The sequence below is a fragment of the Trichosurus vulpecula genome, chromosome 4 (assembly GCF_011100635.1).
Source record: "Trichosurus vulpecula isolate mTriVul1 chromosome 4, mTriVul1.pri, whole genome shotgun sequence".
In the NCBI taxonomy this organism is placed as follows: domain Eukaryota; kingdom Metazoa; phylum Chordata; class Mammalia; order Diprotodontia; family Phalangeridae; genus Trichosurus; species Trichosurus vulpecula.
Genome location: NC_050576.1, coordinates 401,371,055 through 401,393,900, shown reverse-complemented (window position 1 = coordinate 401,393,900; position 22,846 = coordinate 401,371,055). Strand labels below are relative to the sequence as shown.

Below are 22,846 nucleotides of genomic sequence, written 5' to 3'. Positions count from 1 at the left end.
TAAAACAAAGAATATTAAAAATTTGAATTCAACAACTTTCAGGCATTTTTTTCTTTTCTCATTTTGTATTTAAGTTTAAAATAAATAAATAAAATTTACGAAAAAAACTTATTTGCATGCATTTATGTATCCCTCAAAACAATATTTATTAATTCCTAATTTTTGAATGAGAATTTCTGTAAAGTGGTTTTTGTCAGGTAGGTTTTTTAGGAAAGTTTTTGTCATTTAATCAACCCTATAAAATTAAATAAGCTTTTAAAAATATTTACATTTAAAATTGCTTACAAAATTATTTACATCCATGCAAAACCCACATTTCAATGGAAAATTTGATTTGTAGATAAGAAGTGTATGCAGAAATACAGTTTAATAAATTTATTAATTGTTCATCTTACAGGACTTAAAAAAATCTAGGTTAGAGAGTATGGTATGCTGTATGTATGCCCATATAAGGTGAAGTAGATTTTCTTTTCCACATTAATTAAATATTAGTTATAAATTCATCCTCGACACATTACACAAAGCTGAGAAGGAATATCATATAAAGTACACTGACAATATTACCCAAAGAAAATTCGCCATCAGAGTTCATATATTTGCCACTGAAATTTGCATAAAAAACCTTCATTTGCTACAGTATTGAGAGCCACCTCTATGATGAACCCTTACAGCTGGAATAAATTGATGTCACAGAAAAAATAAACTAACTGCCACCATGGATTTACTGCATTTCAGTTTTACATCCATTATTTTACCCTTTTTGTTCTTCATAAAATAAAATCTAAAATATAGGATTCATAGGACATTTACTTTAAAAAAAATTCAGAACCAGAATGATCCCTTGTTTCTATGTAGACTGATGCAAATCTGTTTTCTGGGTAGCCTCAGGGACAGTTTTAATCTAATGGTCTAGTATACAAGTTCAACAGTGTAATCACACATTAGTAGACATGTCTCATTCTTTTATTCCATCCTTTTATCCCTCCACCCCCATATATGCAAACCAATAGAAGTATTTTATGTATCAGGGATCTTCTAAATATTTTATTTTATCTAAAGTTGTTTTAAAAATCCACAATTTCCACTCACTAGGTACTGCATTTTGCAAAAGAACAGAAAGCCAGTTCTCTGTCTCTCATTAAATTACTTTACAAAATCTATGAGTGCACTGATATTGATACTTCGTTCATTAATACTTATGCCACCACTTCCACACTAATAGTTGATGGTTTCATAAGTTTCAGGAGGCAGTGAAGCTTAGGAAAGAACATTTTGCTGTAGTTTACTGATCAGGATGTCTTTCATGACATCAAGCCTAAATTTTTCTCTGCAACTTCAGACCATTGTTCCTAGTTCTTCCTTCTGTGGCCAAATCTAAATCAAATCCCTCTTCTGCACAAAATTCCTTTGAATATTTAATTCAACTATCATGTACCTACTTAGCCTTCTCTTCCACCTGGTATAATGGATGAGTTCACATCTGGCCCCTTAATCTCTCTCAGATTCAGTTTCCTTATCAGTAAAATGCATGTGATAGTAATAGCATCTATATCATAGGGTTGTTCTGAGTTTCAAATGAGACAATATTTGGAAAAAAAAAACATTGCAAACCTTAAAGCACTATGTTAATATTAGTTATTATTACTGTTATTTTCCTCCTCCTCTTTCTTCTTCTTCATCTTCTTCTTCTCATTCATCTTTTTCTTCTTCTCCTTCTCCTTTTTCATCTTCTTAATTTTCATCTTCTTCCTCCTTCTAAGTTTCCCCAGTACCTTCAACCTATCCTTATATGACATGGACTCTAGGACCTTTCCCATTCTATTTGCCCTTCTTTTGTTAAATTAAACTTTTAAATATACTTCCTAAATTGTAAGACCCTAAATACAATGAATTACTGAAGATGTAGCCCAAACAGAGAAGAACACAGTGGTATGGTTATCTTCTTTATTCCTAGATTATAAGACTTCTTGATGACAACCCATAGTCACACTGTTATCTTGTCTGCTTATCTTATGAGTGAGTCATGATAATATAAAATCAATACCTAGTGGCCAGCTTTATGTTGATGAGTTTTTAAAAATTTAGGTAGGCTTTATCTCGGAAAAGGGTCCATCTTCATCATACTAGAAGAAAGCTAAATGGGAATTATCTACACCTCTTAGACATTTAAACCATGCATTAGCATCTTCCTCCCTGGAAGAAGACCTCACTGGGCCTGCTAAGCTATTTTATGAGTGACATTTAGTCAATTTCTCTTAGCTTGAACTTAATATCTGGAAGGTTTCATTTTTCTGTGAGGTATACAAACAAACAAATAAAAATGGGAAGCATAATTCTCTAAACAAAAATTCCTATTCCTAACTCAAAGCATGCAAAAGAATTAATGATTTCCCAGTGAACATTCATTTTTTCATGAAATAACTTATTTAGTGGAAATATCTATATGCACATTAAAACAAGCAAAGGTAAATGCTAGTACAGTTAATATTAGAGTTACAATGAGGAATGGGTCAAGAAGAGCATAAAATTATGCACAATGACTGAAATACATAGGATTATAAATTTCATCAGTTTGCATGTCACAGTTTCATTTCTATGATAAAGAATAGACATTTCATGAAAAAGTAGATGCAAATTTTATATATGTACTTCACTTTGTGTATGTACACACCTTTACCTATATCACATATGTACACTCACATACATAAACATTACACAATTAAATGTCTCTTTAATTCCACAAAGACAGAATTATTAGAATAAAATTTACATTTCAGTTGAGACTTGAGATGAGAAAAATGTGGTAATACCTTGGGTAACTATAGAAACTACTGTGTTAATTAATACTAATAAAAGTATAGTAGTTGGAAACAAATTGTCTCAAATAACTGGGGGAAAAATGGAAAGCCAAGTCCTAGGAAACTGTTGTCTATGTCTCATTAAAATGTGAATATATGCATGCATATGTATGTGTAGTATTTAATGGCATGTGTATTCTAATCTATTTATTAGAGCAGTCTTTATGTGGAAAATTGGTTAGTTAGCATGTCTATAAAACCATAAATAAAAACAAGTGATTAAATAGTACATGGATGCAACATGCACATTGTTAATTTAAATGCAAAGGAACAAAAATTGTGTTGTTGGCACCTATATACTTTGCATATTATGTATGCTTATGTGTAATTTTCATAGTCTAGCTATAACAAATACTCCAGTACATATGTGTACTGTCAGTGAAGTAATGTTGCCATAGCAACCCTAATGTTTTCCTTTCCTACATTTTTATGTTTCAAGTTATGACCACATGGAAAAAAAAGATATGCCATAGAATTCAACCTCTATTTTAATAGAATATTTCTATCCAAAACAATCTTGTCTTTTTCCTACATGCAAATACTTGATGAAGAAATTAGGCACATAGATTGAAAAAATTAGGAAAATGACTACATGGACTATGACCAACTTTGAATGCATATTCAATTAATTATATATGTAATTGCAGTGGTGATCTACATTAAATTAATTTCTTTACATTTTTGGTACATTTCTTGTATTAGGGGTAGGCATTGGAACTATTATCCTCCTGTTTTAGGGGACTCTCAGATGAAAAAAAATATATTTTGCTGTTTATACCAACACCTTCTCTGCAACTTATAGTCTGAAAGTCTTGCAATGATTTATCCAGAGTTTCACAGACCTGTTGGATAAGGAAAGAGAGAGAGAGAGAGACACAGAGAGAGAGAGAGAGACAGAGAGAGACAGAGACAGAGAGAGAAGAAAGAAAGAAAGAAAGAAAGAAAGAAAGAAAGAAAGAAAGAAAGGAAGGAAGGAAGGAAGAAAGGAAGGAAAAAAGGAAGGAAGAAAGAAAGAAAGAAATGAAGCGAAAGAGGGAGGGAGGGAGAGAGGAAGGAAGGAAGGAAGGAAGGAAGGAAGGAAGGAAGGAAGGAAGGAAGGAAGGAAGGAAGGAAGAAAAGAAAGAAAAAAGAAAAGAAAAGATCATTTTCTGGTGGCCAGCCATCTGGTGATGTGTTTCTCTATATGTACCTATGTTCTTCTTCAGGCAGCAGATAGTTGTCAGCTGATAGTTTACAGCATTGTAGGACAGCACTGTAGGACATTCCAGACATTCTACTTCACTGAAATGACCTTGAAGACACTGGTGTAATCACCATAATGTGATAAGACATTTGAATAGGATTTGGAGGGAAGAAAAAAAAAGATAAATACTGTGCACAAAAATCTTAGATAATTAAATTGATTTAGAGGATGTTGATTTATAATATTAATATATGTTAGATCTCTTTTCTATTTTGGATGATACCTAAATTAGTGAATATGATTGATTAAATTTTCAGTTATCTGTAGCAAAGCTTGGCTATAAGTCTAAGATATTAGAGAGAATAGGTCATAAAGCCACTTAAAAAAACAGTTCACTGCCACTGTTTTAATTTGAAAGCCATGCTTTCCACAAACTCTATAACTGCCACTAGCTTTTTAAAGCAAAACAGTTATCTGTACAAAATAATTTGAGAAAATTGAGTACACACACACACACATTTATATAGGCATTTGTGTTTACGTATCCATGTATGTGAGTACTCCTTTTTCTCAAATGCTTTTGTAGAGGAAACTACAATATGTGCATATTATCAAGGTAAATACATGTATATATGTTTATGTGCATATACATACATATGTGTGTATCTATAATTAGTACAGAGAATGATTACAAAAAAACTACATTTTAAGTCATACAAACTTCACAAACAAATGAAGTAAAGTAGAAATATTAAGCACATCATATACTCACCACAGTGCAATAAAATTATTATCTATAAAGGGCTATTGAAGAAAGCATTGAAATTAGTGGAACACTTAATAATTTAATCCTGAGAATTGGTGGGTCAAAGAACAAAATAAAGGAATTATAGAAAATTTCATTAAAGCTAATGACAACAATGAGACAGTAAGCCAAGATTTTGAGGATACAGTTAAAGCAGTTTTTAGGGGAAATACTATATCTCTCAACAGTTTTATCAACAATGGAGAGAAAAAGAGATTAAAAATTACAGATATAACTAAAAAAAAGAAACCCTAGTTGATTAACAAATTTAAAACATCCAAATAAATAAAAAAGTACCAAAATAATAGAGATTCAAAAAATTAAAGCAAAAAAGTATTAATAAATAACCTAGGAACTATCTAAAATGAAATAGAAAAACAATTAATTACTCGTTTTAAAAAGAAATAGAAAAACAAAATTTCAAATAACAAAAATTAAAAAAAAACTAAAAAGAAATAAAGGAAACAATGAGAACAAATTTTACCTGAAGTTACACCAATAAAGCCAAACTTAAATGAACAAATATTTAAAATGCTAAGAATAAAGAACAATGAATACTAAATTTAAATAAACCAAACTCAGAAAAAAAATGAAAAAGATATAAATGACATCTTAAAGGAAAAGCAAACCTGGTAATTGACTTAAAAATGAATTTCATTAGTCAAATTAATTCAAATATAATATATTTTGGGGGGAAAATTAGGAAAAGAAATCATTCTGCCAAATTCTTCCTATAACGCAAAATGATATTTTCACCTAAAATAGGGAGAGGTAAAACATAGGAAGAAAATTATATACCAATATCCCTCATAAACTTTCATTAAAAATAATAAAATGATAACAAACAGATTAGAACAACATATCCAAAATATTACAAACACTGATTAAGTTGCATTTATACCAAGAATGCCAAGTTGGTTCAATATTAGAAAAATTATAAGCATAATGGACCGTATGATTTATAAGAACAGAAGAAAAAACTCGATTGTATCAGTTGGATAGAAAGCTCTTGAAAAGTAAAACATCTATTTCTGTTCAAAGGAAAAAAATTACCTAGAAAGTATAGGATTAAGTCAAACTCCCCTTAATATGGTAAATCATATCTACTAGAAACCAAAAGACATCATTTTTTGTGTGTGTGAATAATGAAATCAGGATATGTCAAAGGTTTCTATTACCATCACTACTGTTTGGTATGCTTCTAGAGATTTATATATTAACTAGAAAATCATAAAAAAAAACTTTAAAAACTTAAGGACTCTGCTCAATGCAAACAAGCACAATTCAAGAGGATAGAGCATGTTACTCACCTCCTAGAACTGTGGAGATGGTCTCAAGACAGATAATGAAGCATATATTTTGGACATGGCCAATGTTGTTTTGCTTCACTATAAGCTTTTCTTTTTGTTTTCCCTTTGAGGCAGGGAAGTGTGTGAGATGCAGGAAAGAACATAAATTTTTATTTATTGGAAAAAATATGTAGCATTTTAAGTGACATGATTACAGTTGAAAGAAGGTTGTATTTGGAGTCAGAACATTTGACATATGAGTTCACTTCCTGCTTCTCTGCCTCTACAACTCCCAAGTCTGGGTTTCCTCATCTATAAAATGAGATTGGACTAAATGACCTCGAAAATCCCTTCTGGATCTAAATTCGTATGTTTATGTCACAGTTTTCTCATAGTCTGATATGGAGGTCACTTTAACCCATATTCAAAACTTGTAGCAAACATAATTGAAAGAAAGGAGTTACTTACCATTTCACCTCATCCTATATTTTCTAATTCAATCTGTTGATGACGATCTTCTTAATACTCCTCCACTAATTTCTTGTAGCACTTTGCTATATCTCTCTCCTGCAATTATCATATTTTTCTTCACATTATTTGTTTATATATGGTATACACTGTAATCTTCCTTAGAATAAGTACTATATCTATGTACTGATCATAGTAGAATTTAATAAATATTTACTGACTTGAATTGTTTAACATAGATAAATTCTCTGTGAACTATTTTGTAACAAAAGTGTATTTTTTCAAAAAGGTTATGGTTGACTATGTTTTTAAAAATATGCTCTAGTGTTTAATTATAACAAAAGCTTAGGTTAGATAGATTTTTATAATATTGAATATTTGGCCCAAGACACTGAAAGCAATAATATGCTTCTAAACTGTCAACACAGGCTTTGAAAATCACATTTTATCCACTGTTGTTTTTTTCCATTATTTCGTTAGTAAGCAGACAAGTTAAGAATGGTTTTTATAAATGGTCCTCAAAGCCCTGCTATCTCAGTTTTTTTTCCCCTTCTAAATAGAAAAGTATTTGGGTTGAATTTACAAGTAATGTGCTGTTCTGTTGTCAACTTTTTTGCATCTCTTATATCATGGGCCTTGACAACATCATAGGCCAATGTCCCTTCTTATTGAAGTAAAGTATTAACTGCTGGTGTCTAGAACAGGGTGATGTTTCAAAGGGCAGACTATTAACCGTGCTCCAATATGTTGTTTCAAATGCTTCATTTTATCTGAAAATACCACTGCTGACTTTAAAAGTAAGTTTCCAGAAACCCAACAGCTACTGTTGAAGAACATGCTATAGCTATATCTACTGAAGACCCAGAAAAGAATGCACTTGGCACCTGAATTTTTGGCACCATCAAATGGTTCAACATCAGAAACTGATATGATTTTATCAGTAGAAAAGACATTAAAGAAAGGGCATTAGCATCTGTTTTGCTTCTATTCTGGAAGGACCACTGGACCTTTTCATCTAACTTGGAGCTGAAACATTCCACATGTATTGTCTTCTCCACTAAAATGTGAGTTCCCTGAGAGGAGGGGCTTTCTTACTTTTATTTGTGTATCCTCAGCACTTATCACATTGTCTTGCCCATAACAAGTGCTTATAATGCATTGATTCTTTCATTCAAGAACATGCCAAATATTTAACTGTTTACAATATCATCATAATGCAATAGGATCCCAAATTGTAGAATCTTAATAGGTGTTAATAGGCTTTTTTTCATGTTTCAAAATACACAGGTATGTCATTCACTAGTAATATGTAACTAGAGCTATAACCTGAAGAAAAGTTTTACTTTTAAAAAAAAATTATTGGCAGCTGGTACCATGAAACTCCAAAAGAAACTGGACCCTCTGACATGAAGCTACAAGAACATGTCTTAATGGTCACACTTTTGAAACTTGGTGTGTTGATTATGATCTTCTTAAATATTCTCTGTACTTGTCAATTTTGAATGATAACTTCCCTTGCAACCAAGATAGAGAATTTTATTTCCAAATGTGCCCTTTTCTTAAATATGACTGTCTTCTCAATTCACGCATGCTTAAATTTGCACTCTGCCCATCTTCACCTTGTTGATCAATTATGTCTATATACACTAAAATTATAAAGCTATTTCTCTGAATATTTTACATTGAGGACTCTTTTCCATTACATCAGAAATCTGTCCTCAGCTTTGACTGTTAATCTTTATATCTTATAGATATAAGTTAATATCTCAATAATTTATGAATGGCTTTATTGAATGGAAGAGTTGATATGATGTATAGATAGCCAGCCTCAGATTCAAGAAGATATGAGTTTAATGATGACTTCTGACATACATTTTCTTTGTGATCATGGATAAATCACTTAGTTTCCCAGTACCTACTGAAAAAACTCTAAGATTATAATTTGTAAAGCACATGCCCCTCAGCATTAGGAAAGGAAATCCCCTCACTTGGAGTTTCATACATCAATGAAAGAAAAAAAAAAGAAAAATTTTACTTGAAAATTTGGAACCATAAACTATTTTTCAGATAATTAAGTTTAAATGACTTGCCAAGGGTCACACAGCTAGTAAGTGTCAGAGGCTGCAGTCAAACTCATGTCCTCTGGACTCCAGGACTAGAGCTCTATCCACTGTACCACCTAGCTGCCTCTGGAGCCATAAACTTTTAAAAGTTTGTTTTTCTTCTTTCAATGCTAGAAATAATAATAACAATAATGATGATGATGATGATGATGATGATGATGATGTCATGGTGATATCATGTCCATAGACTGAAAATTGGGAGACATTGGTTCTAGTCTAGCTCAGCTGCAGTCCTTGGCTGAGTCAATATCTTTCTGGTCCTGACTTTCTTCTTCTGTAAAATTTTATATTTGGAGTAGATCATCTTTAAAGTCTCTTCCAACACTGGATTTTTATTATTTTATAGGCAGCCTTGGTTCCAGTTTTAGGAGGCCAAATTACAAAGCTTTCACTTTTATCAATAGATAATTGTTTTGTAAATCAAGAGTTCAAAATAAGAGCGTTTTGAACAGTTAACTTTTTTAACTGAGATATAATGTGATCAAGTAAAAATCAAAAGAACAATAAGAACAAAAGTAGAAAGAATCCCTTATAAGGAAAACTTGAAAAAATGAGTAAGGAAAAAAAAAACATAGTCTTAATACATTAAATGCATGCTACAAGACACAGGAAAGAGTATCTAGGAGGAAAAAAATTAAAACGGCTGCTCCTAGATCTCCTGAATGAAGAATGTTTGTGAGGCGGAACCAAGATGGGGAAGTGAAAGGAAGGAACTGCTGGTGCTCTCTCACAAATTCTGTCAGATACATCTGAAAAAAGTGACTCTGAGCAGATTTGAGAGAGATAGAAGCCACTAGTATACTGAGAGGGGCAGGAGTGCCAGGCATGCAGAATGGCACCAGACCACACCAACCAGAAACAGCAGAGGAATCCAGCCAGTTCACTGGTCTGGGAGAGCGTTGGGTGGGCAAAACTTGGGAATAGGAGAAGGCCCAGGGCAGAAGTACCAGATCAAGCCTCAGGCCTCTCAGCTCAGGATGGGAGTCTGTCAGAGCTACAGGAGACACCAGTGCAGAGCCTGCAGCCACCGGGGTCTCCAGCCCACAGCCTAAATATTTGAAACTCACCTTCTTGAACTTACAGGAGCCATGATAGCCAGGTAAATTGGCTCTCCCTTCCTCCATCACCCAGAGAAAACTACCTCAGAAGAAACAAAGGAGCCAGAAGTGGTGCTTCAGTAGCCTTTTGGTGAGAGAAGTTGGGGAGAGGGCCCTTCTTGTGGTGGAGGAAGGATACTAGCACAGGAAGAGAGGTGTCCCAGCAGGCCTCACCTCAGCAGAACAGTGAGAGTTACTGAGCCCAAAGGGGGTGGAGCTAGCAAATATCAACACCAGGACCCCAGACATGCCTTTGCAAAGCCAGAGGAAGTGGCAGACACCAGCACAGACAACAGCTGAGACCACCCATGCTGTAGAGCAGTCCTGGGGAAGAGGAGACTTCCAGCAGTCAGACCGCCCCTCCCCCACATCTCACGAAACCAGAGGCCATAGCAAACAAAGCCAGTGAGCAGGCCCACAGCTCCCACATAAGAAGCTTGGGACACAGCCCCCCTGAGCTCCAGAAGCAGAGATCCACTTTAGATGCCAGGAGGAAAAAAAAAGACACACCATGAAAAAGCACACTAAAAAGACAAAGACCATTGATTCCTATTATGGCGAAAGGGAAGATCAAAACACCAGTTCAGAAGAAGACAGCATGGACATGATAGCAACATCTGAAACCTCAAGAGGGAATGTGAAATAGTCTCTAGCCCAAAAAACACAAGATGTATATGAGCACAATTACAAAACAGTTTTCACACAAATAAAGACAGATCTAAATAAATGGGAAAACATCAATTGCTCGTGGTTAGGTCGAGCTAATATAATAAAAATAACACTTTTACCTAAATTAATTTACTTATTCAGTGCCATACCAATTGAACTACCACAAAATTATTTTACAGAGCTGGATAAAATAATAATCTGGAAATAAAGAGGTCCAGAATATCTAGGCAATTAATGAAAAGAAATGTTAGGGAAGGTAGCCTAGCCATAGCAGATATTAATAAACTGTACTATAAAGCAGCAGTCATCAAAACTACTTGATACTGGCTAAGAAACAGAGTCATGGATCAATGGAATAGGTTAGGTACACAAGATGCAGTAGTCAACAACTATAGCAATCTATTCTTTGATAAACCCAAAGAACCCAGCTTCTGGGCAAAGATTTCACTATTTCACAAGAACTCCTGGGAAAATTGGAAAATGGTAGGGCAAAAAGTGGCCATAGACCAATATGTTTCTCAAAATAAAGTCAAAATGGGTTCATGATTTAGGAATAAAGGAATAGTTTACCCATCAGATTTATGGGAAAGGAAATAATTCATGACACAAGAGATAGAGAGCATTACAAAACGGAAAATGGACAATTTTGATTATGTCAAATTGCAAAGTTTTGTATAAAAAAGCCAATGTAAGAAAGATTATGAGGGTGGCAGAAAATTGGGATAAAATATTTATGACCAGTGTCTCTAATAAAGGCTTCATATCTAAAATATATAGGGAACTGAGCCAAATTTATATGAATATAAATCATTCTCCTATTGAGAAATGGTCAAAGGATATGAACAGGCAGTTTTCAGAGGGAGAATTTAAAGATATCTATAGGCATATGAAAAATGCTCTAAATCACTATTGATTAGAAAAATGCAAATCAAAACAACCCTCAAGTACCACATCTCTCCTGTTAGATTGACTAACATGACAAAACAGAAAAATGATAAATGCTGGAGAGGATGTGGGAAAATTGGAACACTGTTACATTGTTTGTGGAGTTGTGAACTGATCCAGCCATTCTGGAGAGCAATTTGGAATTATGCCCAAAGGACTATAAAATGTGCATAGCCTTTTACCCAGCAATACCACTTCTAGGGCTGTATCCCAAAGAGATCACAGAAGAGGGAAAGGGACCAGTATGTACAAAATATTTATAGCAGTTCTTTTTGTGGTAGCAAAGAATTGGAAATCAAGGAGATGCCCATCAATTGGGGAATAGCTAAACAAGTTGCTGTATATGAATGTAATGAAATACTATTGTGCTATAAGAAATGGGGAAGATACGGACTTGATAATAACCTGGAAAGACCGACATGGTATGATGTTGATTGAACAAAGCAGAACCAGGAGAACATTGTACACAACCACAGATATATTGATTCTGTGATGACTAACTTCGATAGACTTGGCTCTTCTCAGCAATACAAGGTTCAAAGACAATTCCAAAAGACTCATGATGGAAAGATCTATCTACATCCACAGAAGGAACTATGGAGTCTGAATGTAGATTGAGGCAAACTACTTGCTCTCTTTTTTTTCTTTTTTTTCTCTTCTCTTTTTTTGATTTTTTTTCTTCTTTCTCATGATTCATTCCATTGGTCATAATTCTTCTTTACAATTTGACTGTTGTGTAAATAAGTTTAATGCAAAGGTATATGTAGAAGATATATTGGATTCCATGCCACCTTGGGAGGGGGAGGAGAGGGAGGGCAAGAAAATCTGGAACCAAAAACATGCAGAACTGAGTGTTGTAAACTAAACTAAGAAATCTTAATTTTTTTTAAAAAGGATGTTTGCCTCTTCATTTAACTAACAGTATTTATTAAAAGTTTATGGGCAAGGCACTAGGCTAAGAGCTTAGGATACAGATGCAAATGAAACAAAACAAAATTTTTTCTCTCAAAGGAAAAAAAACACATAAAACTTTATGTTTTATAGAACATTTCCCCCTGACAACTATATCACATATCAGTATATCTGTCTATGTATCTATCTAATCTAGATAATAAATAAATACAAAATGTACATAATAAATAAGATATGTTATCTATTACTATTCCTACATATACACATATGTATGTAGTTACTTTTAAGTCAGAGTTTCAAATAAGTTTTCAGAATGGCTAGACTAATTCCCAGCTCAACCAATAGTGCAATTTTGTACCTATTTTCCCAGCAGCTCCTCTAACATTTTTTAAACATTTTCCTTTCTTAACATCTTTGAAGTCTGAAAAGTGTGAAGTAGAAATGAATTTGCTTTAATTTGCAGTTACCTAGTTGGTGATTTTGAACATTTTGTCACATGATTTTTTTTTGTTTGGTTAGCTTTAGGACCGTTTCTTCCTATCTCTAAATATGGTGGCTACTCACAAGCCTACTTACACTACTTAAACATCAAATCTTTGACCTACTCTGTTTCTGGGCTTGTTTACCCCAATCAGTTTCAGCACCCCCAGTAACAAGCATTACTGGTATGTTTCACCATGCCCAACTCATATCATTAGAGGATTATCTACATTTTCCTTTGAAAATTGTGTATAAAATTTTTCCCAAAGACAAATAAAAACAGCAGTGATTTTCCTACATATGGAAAATGTTATTGTATTTGTGATAAAAACAAGAAATCCAAAACTTATTGGAAAGTGACAAATTTTTAAGAATGAAGACTTCCTCCATATATAAGTAGTCAAAAGATGTGAATAATAATTTCAAAACATGTCAACAATAAACAAAGATTAAAACTTTTTCCAAATCACTAATAATTTGAGAAATACAAATTATAAAAATTCTGAATTATCTCATACCTACTCAATTGACAAAGATGGAATAAAATATGAAGAATTCTGTCTTATAGGAGTTTTTACAGGATGATTCATTTCTGGTGGAGCTATAAATTGGAGTTAAGAAACTGTTTATACCCATTGGTATCCTCCCCAAGCATTATATGCCAAGAAAGTAACCAAAAAGAAGAAAAGAAACTGAGGCAGAAAAAATAATTCCTGGTAGCACTATTTGTAATAACAAAACATGGAAAAGCGTTGTATATCTTATGGTTGTAGAATGGCTGAACAAATTCTAATATATCAGTTTCATAGAAGAGTTACCCCATAAAGAAGAAAAAATATAAAAAATTCAGAAAAATTCAGGGAGATGTTCCTGAAGTCAGAGATTAAAGGAAAAGTCAAAGGAACAGCATACCAAATTACTTCAAGATATATATGAAAATTACACTAAGAAGCAGAAAATTCCAGGTCAAATAATTTGGACAATGTTCATACCAAATTATGAGATCATATCTGTAAAGCATCTTGAAATACTTTAAGTTCTATATAGATGTTAGTAAGTATTATTTAAGTCCATGCCTATGTCCTTTTTAATACACAAAGAATGGCAAATATAGAAAGTAACATGTACCATTCACAGCAACCAGTCTTTTAGATGATTTAAAAGAAAACTGTTTTTAGGGAAATTATTCCTTCAGGGATTGACTTGGAGGTTGTTGAGGTCTGTTGTATCACAACAACAAAAATATCAGTGATAGATATTTTCAGTCTCTTGGTTGCTTTCCCCTGGAAGGATTTATATTCATCCATATAGCACAAGAAGTGAGCACAATACGCCAAATGCTGTCTGACTGCTGCATGGAACAATAAGACTATAAGGTTTCTTGCATCTTTCATTAAAATAGTTCAAATTCATATCAATTTTTTGGCTCTCATTTCATACTTCACAAACATATACTGTCCTTTGGCTAGAAATCAACTCCTCATAATAATGAAAAAAGAAAAAGAAAGAAAGGGGCTGGGATTGGGGTGGGGTGGAAGCAGCTGAACAAAACTAACCAACCCAAGATAAAATAATGGAGCACTGGCCCTGTAATCAGGATGACCTTAATTTAAATCTGACCTCAGACACTTTACTGGCTCTGGGACCCTGGGCAAGTCACTTAAGCCCTGTCTCTTTCATTTTCCTCAACTATAAAATGGGCTGCCTCCGACACATAGTTGGTGCTTAACAAATATTGGTTTCCTTCCTTCCCTCCCATAGTTACTCGTCTTTTCAAAGAATGGAGGGATATGTATTTTTCATTTTTTTGGACAAGATTGGTCATTATACTTAAAGAGCATTTAGTTTCATTTTTTTACTTGTTCTTTTGCTGTTCATTTCTATAGTTGTCATACATACCATTTTCCAGGGTTCCTCTTGATAAATACTTCATATATTCAACAGTTGATAACAATCTTTACGCTTCTCTGTGCTCTTCACATTGATCATGTTTTAAACTGAAATAATATTCCCTTAAATTTATTAACCACAAGTTCTTCAACCATTTACCAATCAATGAGGATCCATTTCATTATCATTTCTTCTCTACTATAAATAATGAAAGAATGCTGCTAATGGTATGTTGGTATGTATGGGGCTTTTTGTTCTCTCATTTTGCTCCTTGGGATCTATATAGTCATGTGACAATTCTGAGTCATACTCCCACAAATACAATTACAAAATATGAGAAATGGAAAAGCAGGAATCTAATCCAACTCATATTTGATAAGATATCTCCGTCATAACCTACCTAACAAGTTGTCATTCATCCTCAGCTTAAAAACCAAATATAAATGTAAAAATACCTCCTGAAATAGCATATTTTACATTTGGATAGCTCCAATATAAGAAATATTATCCTTTCTTTGTTTGTTTTTGGACCTTTTGGGTAGTCTGCTGAACCTATGGACCTCTTTTTAGAAGGTTTTTAACAATAAAAGGAAATGTTATATTTCAAAAAGAGATTACTTTAAAAATGTATTTTTTTTGCCTTTCAAAGTTCATAAAAGCACAAAATCTATCCATAGACTCCTTAGGAGTCTATAGAACCCAAACCAAGACCACTTGCTCTCATAGCTAGAATATTTTTTCCTGATATCATTTATATATTTATCTTTTGAATTTCCAAATATTCTCCAGATTCTACCTTCCAGAAATCAATATAACTAAGTTTAATTTCTCTGCAACTTGAAACTCCTTCAGATACTTTGCAATGAGTAATATGACCTGGTACTATTTGCTCGATGTTGGGCTTTTTTTAGTGAACTCACGCTAGCTCCTAGGAATCACCCTTCCCCCCCTCTAAATTCTCCCAAACTTCCATTTAGATATGCATTCTAGAATTTTGCTAGGGAGGAGAAGAGGGCGAATCTATACAGAATCCATTGATTGAAAACTTCTGATACCCAAAAGTGTTTTTGGACCAAATAGTAACTGAATTAAATTGTTTAAATGCTTCTTACCATTTCATATCTTTTTTTTCTAAAATGGCTACCAGTGCTTTTTTAATCTCATGTCATTTTTTCAGTGCCATAGGAATGAACTTACCCAAATCTGGAGTTGTGAACTTGTATAAAACAGGAGGCAATTATTATCCCTTCACCCATACTGTGGTTCAGTAACCTTTGATTGAACATGAATATTCTACAACTTGCAATTAGAAGGCTCTCCCTTGATGGAGAAAATGAAAGCAACAAAGCAACTGAAGAGTTCTCTTTTCTCACTATCATTTGTTCATATTGTGCCATCTGCTCTAAATAGTAGGCATATCTCTTGTTGTTCTTTTCAATGTTTTGTTATATTCAGGATTTTTTTTTGCAAGCCCCAGCTCATCCTGTCCTGGGTTCACTCTTGTTGACACTATTCTTACTAACTTGTATTGGAAGGGAGGAAGGAAGCAAGGAAAAAAAGAAACAGAAGAAAGGAAATTAGAAAGATTAGAAGTAGGGAGAGCAAGAAGGAAGAAAAAAAGAGAGTGAAACAGAGATGAAAAAGGTTTTATCTCATTATAATTTCTAATAGCATTCTTTTACATTTTACATGCTTGGTCTTTGTTATTAATCTATTAGTCCATTGGACAAGTACCATCTCATCCACTCTGTTTAACATAGTTCAGAGCACAATACCAAGCACTTAAATAAAACATAATGATATCTTGCCACTGGCTCTTTCACTATCATCCAACCAGAAAAGGTCTATAATTTATGGGCCATCTTGGCCTAATAACTCTTTCTTTCAGGATTTCTCAGATTTTATCAGTACCATTGACCTTTCCCCTTCCAATCTTACCATCCCTGGGGACTTCAGCTTTACTGTGACATTGTGAATGGTACTAATTCCTTATTCTCTGTTATCTTCCTCCCCCTCCCCATCCCTGCACAGCTCATCCAGGGTTACTATGTCATGGCCCTTTAGCTTTTTTCCAGCCACACTCTTCACAGCTTCTCTGGATTGTTCTGCCTTAGGGTGGTGACCAGGTAAAAGCCTCTCTTCCAGTGCCTTTGGGTAACATAAACATTTTGAACCACCTTAGGGAGTCACTGTTTCAAGCTATAATTACATCAGATTTCTTTTATCTTCCCTTACTTTTCCATGGATATCATCACTTTCTCATGGTTCTACACAAAGCAGAATGGTATCTTTCTCATGAGAAAGCACACATTTAATAATTTAGTTTCTCTCTACCTTTTAATTGCTAGTTCTACTGTGATCCCTATAATTGTTACTATAGATTTGAATTACTTAAATCAAAAAGAATAAAGATCTTAGCTCATGCCTAATTAGATATGGAACTGAAATTTTAAATAAAGTACATTTCCAATTAAAATCAACTTAAAATTTGCCAACATACTATTTCCTTAATTACCAAAAGCTAATGTCTTTAGAAACATTGGACAATATGATGTTGTAAAAAGAGTCTAAGATAAAAATTAGGTGGCTGATTTCTAGTTTGATTTTATCATAAACTATGTGATATGGGAGAAGTCATTTTCTCTGTTAAACTCTGCATCTTAGCTTCCTCAGCTGTAAAGAGAATATTAATGATTATTTTAATAATGATTAATTTCTCATATCACAATAAGGTTTCTCAAAACAATTCATATACATTTCTTCATTTGAACTTCTTATCAGTCTCATGATCTAAGCCTTACAGATATTGTTATCTCCATTTTAGAGATGAGAAAACTGAGGCTTAGCTAAATTTAGTGACTCATCAACCCGTTGTCATACAGCCATCAATTGTACCAGCAATAGGATTTGAATATCTGTTCTACAAAGACTGAGTCCAGGACTCCGTCTGGTATACCATCATATCTTTGCTTGATCACCAGTGTTGTAAGAATCAAAAATCACTATATTTCAGTGAAATTTATTTGAAAAGGGAAAAATATAATCCAATACATATACTAGATATTATTATTGTTTTATATGAATTGTCTTTCTTCATGGACACATGAGTAAATTTTCTAAAGTAAGACTTAGGCTAATGTTCATGAAAGGGAAATAACTAATAGCAAGTTGTAAAATTAGATGCATGTTAACATTTATATTCTTAACTTTAATCATTTGTTCCATGTGAACAAGGTCTCCTCTGTCTTTTAATCATATAATTTATGTAGATTTCACATGTGTGAATTTCATTTTTCCTAGCACAGAACTCTCCTTCAATACATTCAATGAAAAACTCCCTCCATTGGCTAAACATAGGATAGAACCAAAGCAAGGGCAGGGTGACCAGGACTTAATCCAGGTTGCCAAAATTTGGAGAGCATTGAAAGCACTTCTATTCATCAACATAAAAACAACTGCCCTTGGCATGTATTTAATGAGAATAATGAGTTTAAATAAGAAAAACCCTTCTGATGCCATAATCCAGGTGGATTTCTTTCCACCTACAGTGTCTACCAATAAGAACTAGTGACCTGGAGTCTCCATCACCATTCACTCAAATTAAGCATACTTTTCATACTAGTTACCAGGTACATATTTTGTAAAGCTTGCCTTGAGGGAAAATGCCACTTATAGTTCTGATACAGGGTCTTAATAATGTTAACAAAGAACTTTCATGAAGAAGTATAAATATAACATTCAAAGTGGATTCTTCCCTGTTTAATAAAATTTGTTCATATTCCAGTTCTTAAAATGTGCAGGAATCTAAAATAACATTGGGCCTTGCTGCACATCTAAGTGAAAGATGAGTGAAAGCCATTGATCTAATCAAAACTTCCTCTTCATGCCCATCTGTTAGGGACTGACTGAACAATTTATGGTATCTGAATATAATGGAATGATATTGTTCTGTAAGAAATGATGAGCAGGCAGACTTCAGAAAAACCTGGAAAGATTTACATAAACTGATTCTGAGTGAAATGAGCAGAAGTAGGAGGACATTGTACACAGTGACAACAACATTGTGCAGTGACCAACTTTGATAGACAGATCTTTTCAGTAAAACAATGATCTAAGATAATTCCAAAAGACTCATGAAAGAAAATGCTGTCCATATCCAGAGAAAGAACTATGGAGTCTGAATGCAGATTGAAGCATACTGTTTTCTCTCTTTTTTGTTTTGTTTTTTATTCTTTCTCATGCTTTTTCTCTTTTGTCCTTATTCTTCTTGACAACACTACTAATGTGAACATATGTCTAATATGATTGCACATGTATAGCCTATATCAGATTGTACATTGTCTTTGGGAGGGGGAAAGGAGGGAGGGGAGAAGAGAGGGCAAGGGGGAAATTTGGAACTCAAAACCTTATGAAAGTGAATGTTGCAAACTAAAAATAAATTTAAAAAAAAGAAAAAGAAAACAGGCTTTGCCAGCATATCATCCATGCCATGGAACAAAGTCCTGCCTAACCAACAATTTCCAACTTTGTTATTTGGATTTGTTCAATTTCAATAATTTGGCCATGTAGTACAATTTAAAAGTTGTGTACAGTAAGTTGAGGAAGACATACTTGAATTAAAGAAAGGATATGTGGGAGAAAAAACTTTTGTGGTGTGTCTGTATCTTCACATTCTCTCCTGTAACTCATGCTGGCAAAATAGGTGAGCCCTGTTGTACATAATCTTTCACCCAAAATACCACATAGTCAGGAATCCACTGGTCCACAGTGAACTAATAAAAGTAGAAATAAAAGACATAGTGAAAAAAAATAAATCTTCCCCTCTATACTTCCACCACTAGTTGATAGTATATAGCCTGACTAACCAACAATACTCTTTGATGGGTGAGAGAAGGAAGGAGAATCCTTGTAAATATTTTATAATAAAAAAAAACAACTCACTCCTATAGAATGTTGTTATTCATAAACTTCCCCTTCTTAAAGAACACTATGAAGTAGGCATACTATTATTGTTTTCATTTTCAGGTGAGGAAACTGGTACAAGGGAACATTCAATGATTTACCCATGACTACATCACTATTGAGTATCAGAACCAGGTCTTGAACCCAGATCTCCTGCCTTCTGGTCTAACACTCTTGAAAAATGAAAAGAAATGTATTGGTAACTCCAGTTTGACCATCATTTCATTGATCTTGACCACTGATGAGGAAGAAACAAAAGTCTGGTGCCACTAGAAGTCTTTCATAATACAGATTGAGACATGCTGGGTCAGGGATATGAGACAGCCAGAAATCTCTAAAGGGGCAAGAGGCAAGAGGCAGGTTTTATATGTAGCTAGACTGGCTAAAATATGAGTAAAAATCAAAAACCAGACTGGCATCCAAAGAGTCCTAGAAGAACCAAAGGCAAAGGGGTCTGTCAACAGTGGTAACACTATCAACAATTATTAGTTTCGAGGTTTCAAGGAACCTTCAATCACAGAACTAGAGAAGAGAGATTAATCTGTCCCAGGGTTTCTCAATCTGAAGTTTGTAAACTTTTTTTGTTTATATTTTGATAAAAATTTGAATATAATTGGTTTCTTTTATGACTTTCTAATCCTAAATATTTCATTTTTTGTTTCTTATGTATATTTTATACAATAATGTATTTTTTTCTGAGAAGGGGTCCTTGCACTTCACCATACTGCCCAAGACATTCCTAATAGAAAAAAAAAGATTAAGAAGCCAAGATCTAGTCACACTTTTTCATTTTATGGAGCAGGAAACAGAAAAAAAAACAAATTTGTTCAGCATTTGACTAAGGTTACATAATGGGTGGCAGAAATGGGATTTGAACCTAGATCCTTTGACTTCAAAACACATGTTCTTTCCATTACACAGCCCTAAAAATCCAAAGAAAATTGGTTCAAAATCAAATAATGAAAAGGTCAGAAAAGAGGGTTTGGACTCATGACAACTGTTCTTCCAATTAGGCACCGTCAATGACTTAACTAAGCCATCGACCAATAAGAATTTAATGAGTCTACTATCTTCCAGGAACTGTAGTAGGCACTAGTAATAAATATGTAAACAATAAAAAATCCCCACCAGCAAGATAGCCAGAGTGTGTGAGAGGATATCCTCTCCCTACCACCACCCCACAATTTCTGGATAATCTGCAGCTTTGGTTGGCTCCTGCTTCCCACAACTGCATCCTGAATGGAAAACAGCTATGGCTAGACAGTGATGGATAATTCTGATGACTGATACTAGTTCTCTAAATAGACATATCACTATAACAGAGGAGGACAATTCATCAAACTACCATAGCTTGATGAAAGTATCCCTTATTTCACTCCATCAGTCACCTAGCATTTATTGAGTACCTACTATGTGCCAAGCACTGCACTAAATTCTGAGGATACAAAGAAAGTTTTTAAAAATCCCTTCTCTCAAGAAGCTCACAATCTAATGGGGGGGTGGGGGGAATGGAAACAATTATGGACAAACAAGAACTTCACAGGATAAATCTCAAAGAAAAAGCATGGAAATTAAGGACTAGAGAAGGCTACTTGCAGAAAGTGGGACTTTCACTGTAGCTTGAAGGTATCTGAGGAAACCACCAGGCATAGATGAGGAAGGAGAATATTACAGGCATGACAGGCAGCCAGTGAAAAGGGCTGGAATCAGCAGAAGTTTGGTTCTCGACCATAAGCGGTCTGCTTTCTGCCGGAAACTACCAGCACAGTCAGGGAAAACATACCTTGCCAATACCCAGCATTGAAACCAGAGCAAAAGAAAGAACTGTCTGATATAGCTCACCGAATTGTTGCTCCAGGCAAGGGAATCTTGGCAGCAGATGAGTCCACAGGTAGCATTGCAAAGCGACTGCAGTCCATTGGAATTGAGAACACAGAGGAAAATCGACGCCTCTATAGGCGGTTGCTCCTAACAGCAGACTATCGAGTGAACTCCTGTATTGGAGGTGTTATCCTTTTCCATGAGACACTTTACTGGAAAGTTGATGATGTAGCCATCCCATTCCCAAAGTCATAAAGGGAAAGGGTTGTATTATGAGCATCAAGGTGGACAAAGGTGCAGTGCAAGGACCAATGTGAGACTATCACCCAAGGTCTGGATGGGCTGAGTGAGCACTGTGTCCAGTATAAGAAGGATGGAGCTGACTTTGCCAAATGGTGTTGTGTACTGAAGATTGGGGATAATGCACCTTCTCCACTTGCCATCATGGAGAATGCCAATGTGCTGGCCCAATATGCCAGAATTTGCCAGCAGAATGGCATCATCGCCGTCGTGGAGCCAGAAATCCTCCCTGATGGAGAACATGATCTGAAGTGTTGTCAGTGTGTCACTGAAAAGGTCCTGGCTGCTGTCTACAAAGCTCTGAGTGACCACCACGTCTATCTGGAAGGGAACTTGCTGAAGCCTAACACGGTCACCCCTGGCCATGCCTGTACCCAGAAGTATTCACATGAGGAAATCACAATGGCAACTGTAACTGCCCTTCACCAGACTGTGCCTCCTGCAGTCACCGGTATCACCTTTCTTTCTGGGGGTCAGAGTGAAGAAGATGCCTCCATCAATCTGAATGCCATCAATACCTGCCCCTTGCATAAGCCATGGGCCCTGAACTTTTCTTATGGCTGAGCCCTACAGGCATCTGCCCTCAAGACCTGGGGTGGAAAAAAGGAAAATGTCCAGGCTGCCCAAGAGGAATGTATTAAGTGGGCCACAGTTAACAACCAAGCTGCTCAAGGCAAGTATACTCCAAGTAGAAAGTCAGGAGCTGCAGCCAGCGAGTCTCTCTTTGTCTCTAACCATGCCTACTGAATAAGTCAAGGCCTTCCACCTGGGTATGCCCTAACATTCCAGGACATCCCTCACAGTCCAGGAAGAGCCTGAGATCCCAGAGCTTTGTGCTGACCTCTCCCATCACTCCTAACTTGTGGGGCATTTTTGCTCTCTGGTGAATCTAGTGACCCCTCCTCAGCCCACTTTTCCAATAAACAACTATTTAACAAAAAAAGGGCTAGAATCAAGAAATATAATGTCTTGCATGACGAACATTAAAAAAACAAACAGAGTCACTGAATCACAGAGTACATGGAGGGGAGTAAAATGTAAGAA

At 34.7% G+C, this 22,846-nt stretch overlaps 1 pseudogene; it reads left to right on the top strand.

Moving 5' to 3' along the window:
- The window catches only part of LOC118847319, a 90,052-nt pseudogene extending 67,503 nt beyond the window's left edge, over window positions 1–22,549 (top strand).
- The last annotated feature ends 297 nt before the right edge of the window (window positions 22,550–22,846 follow it).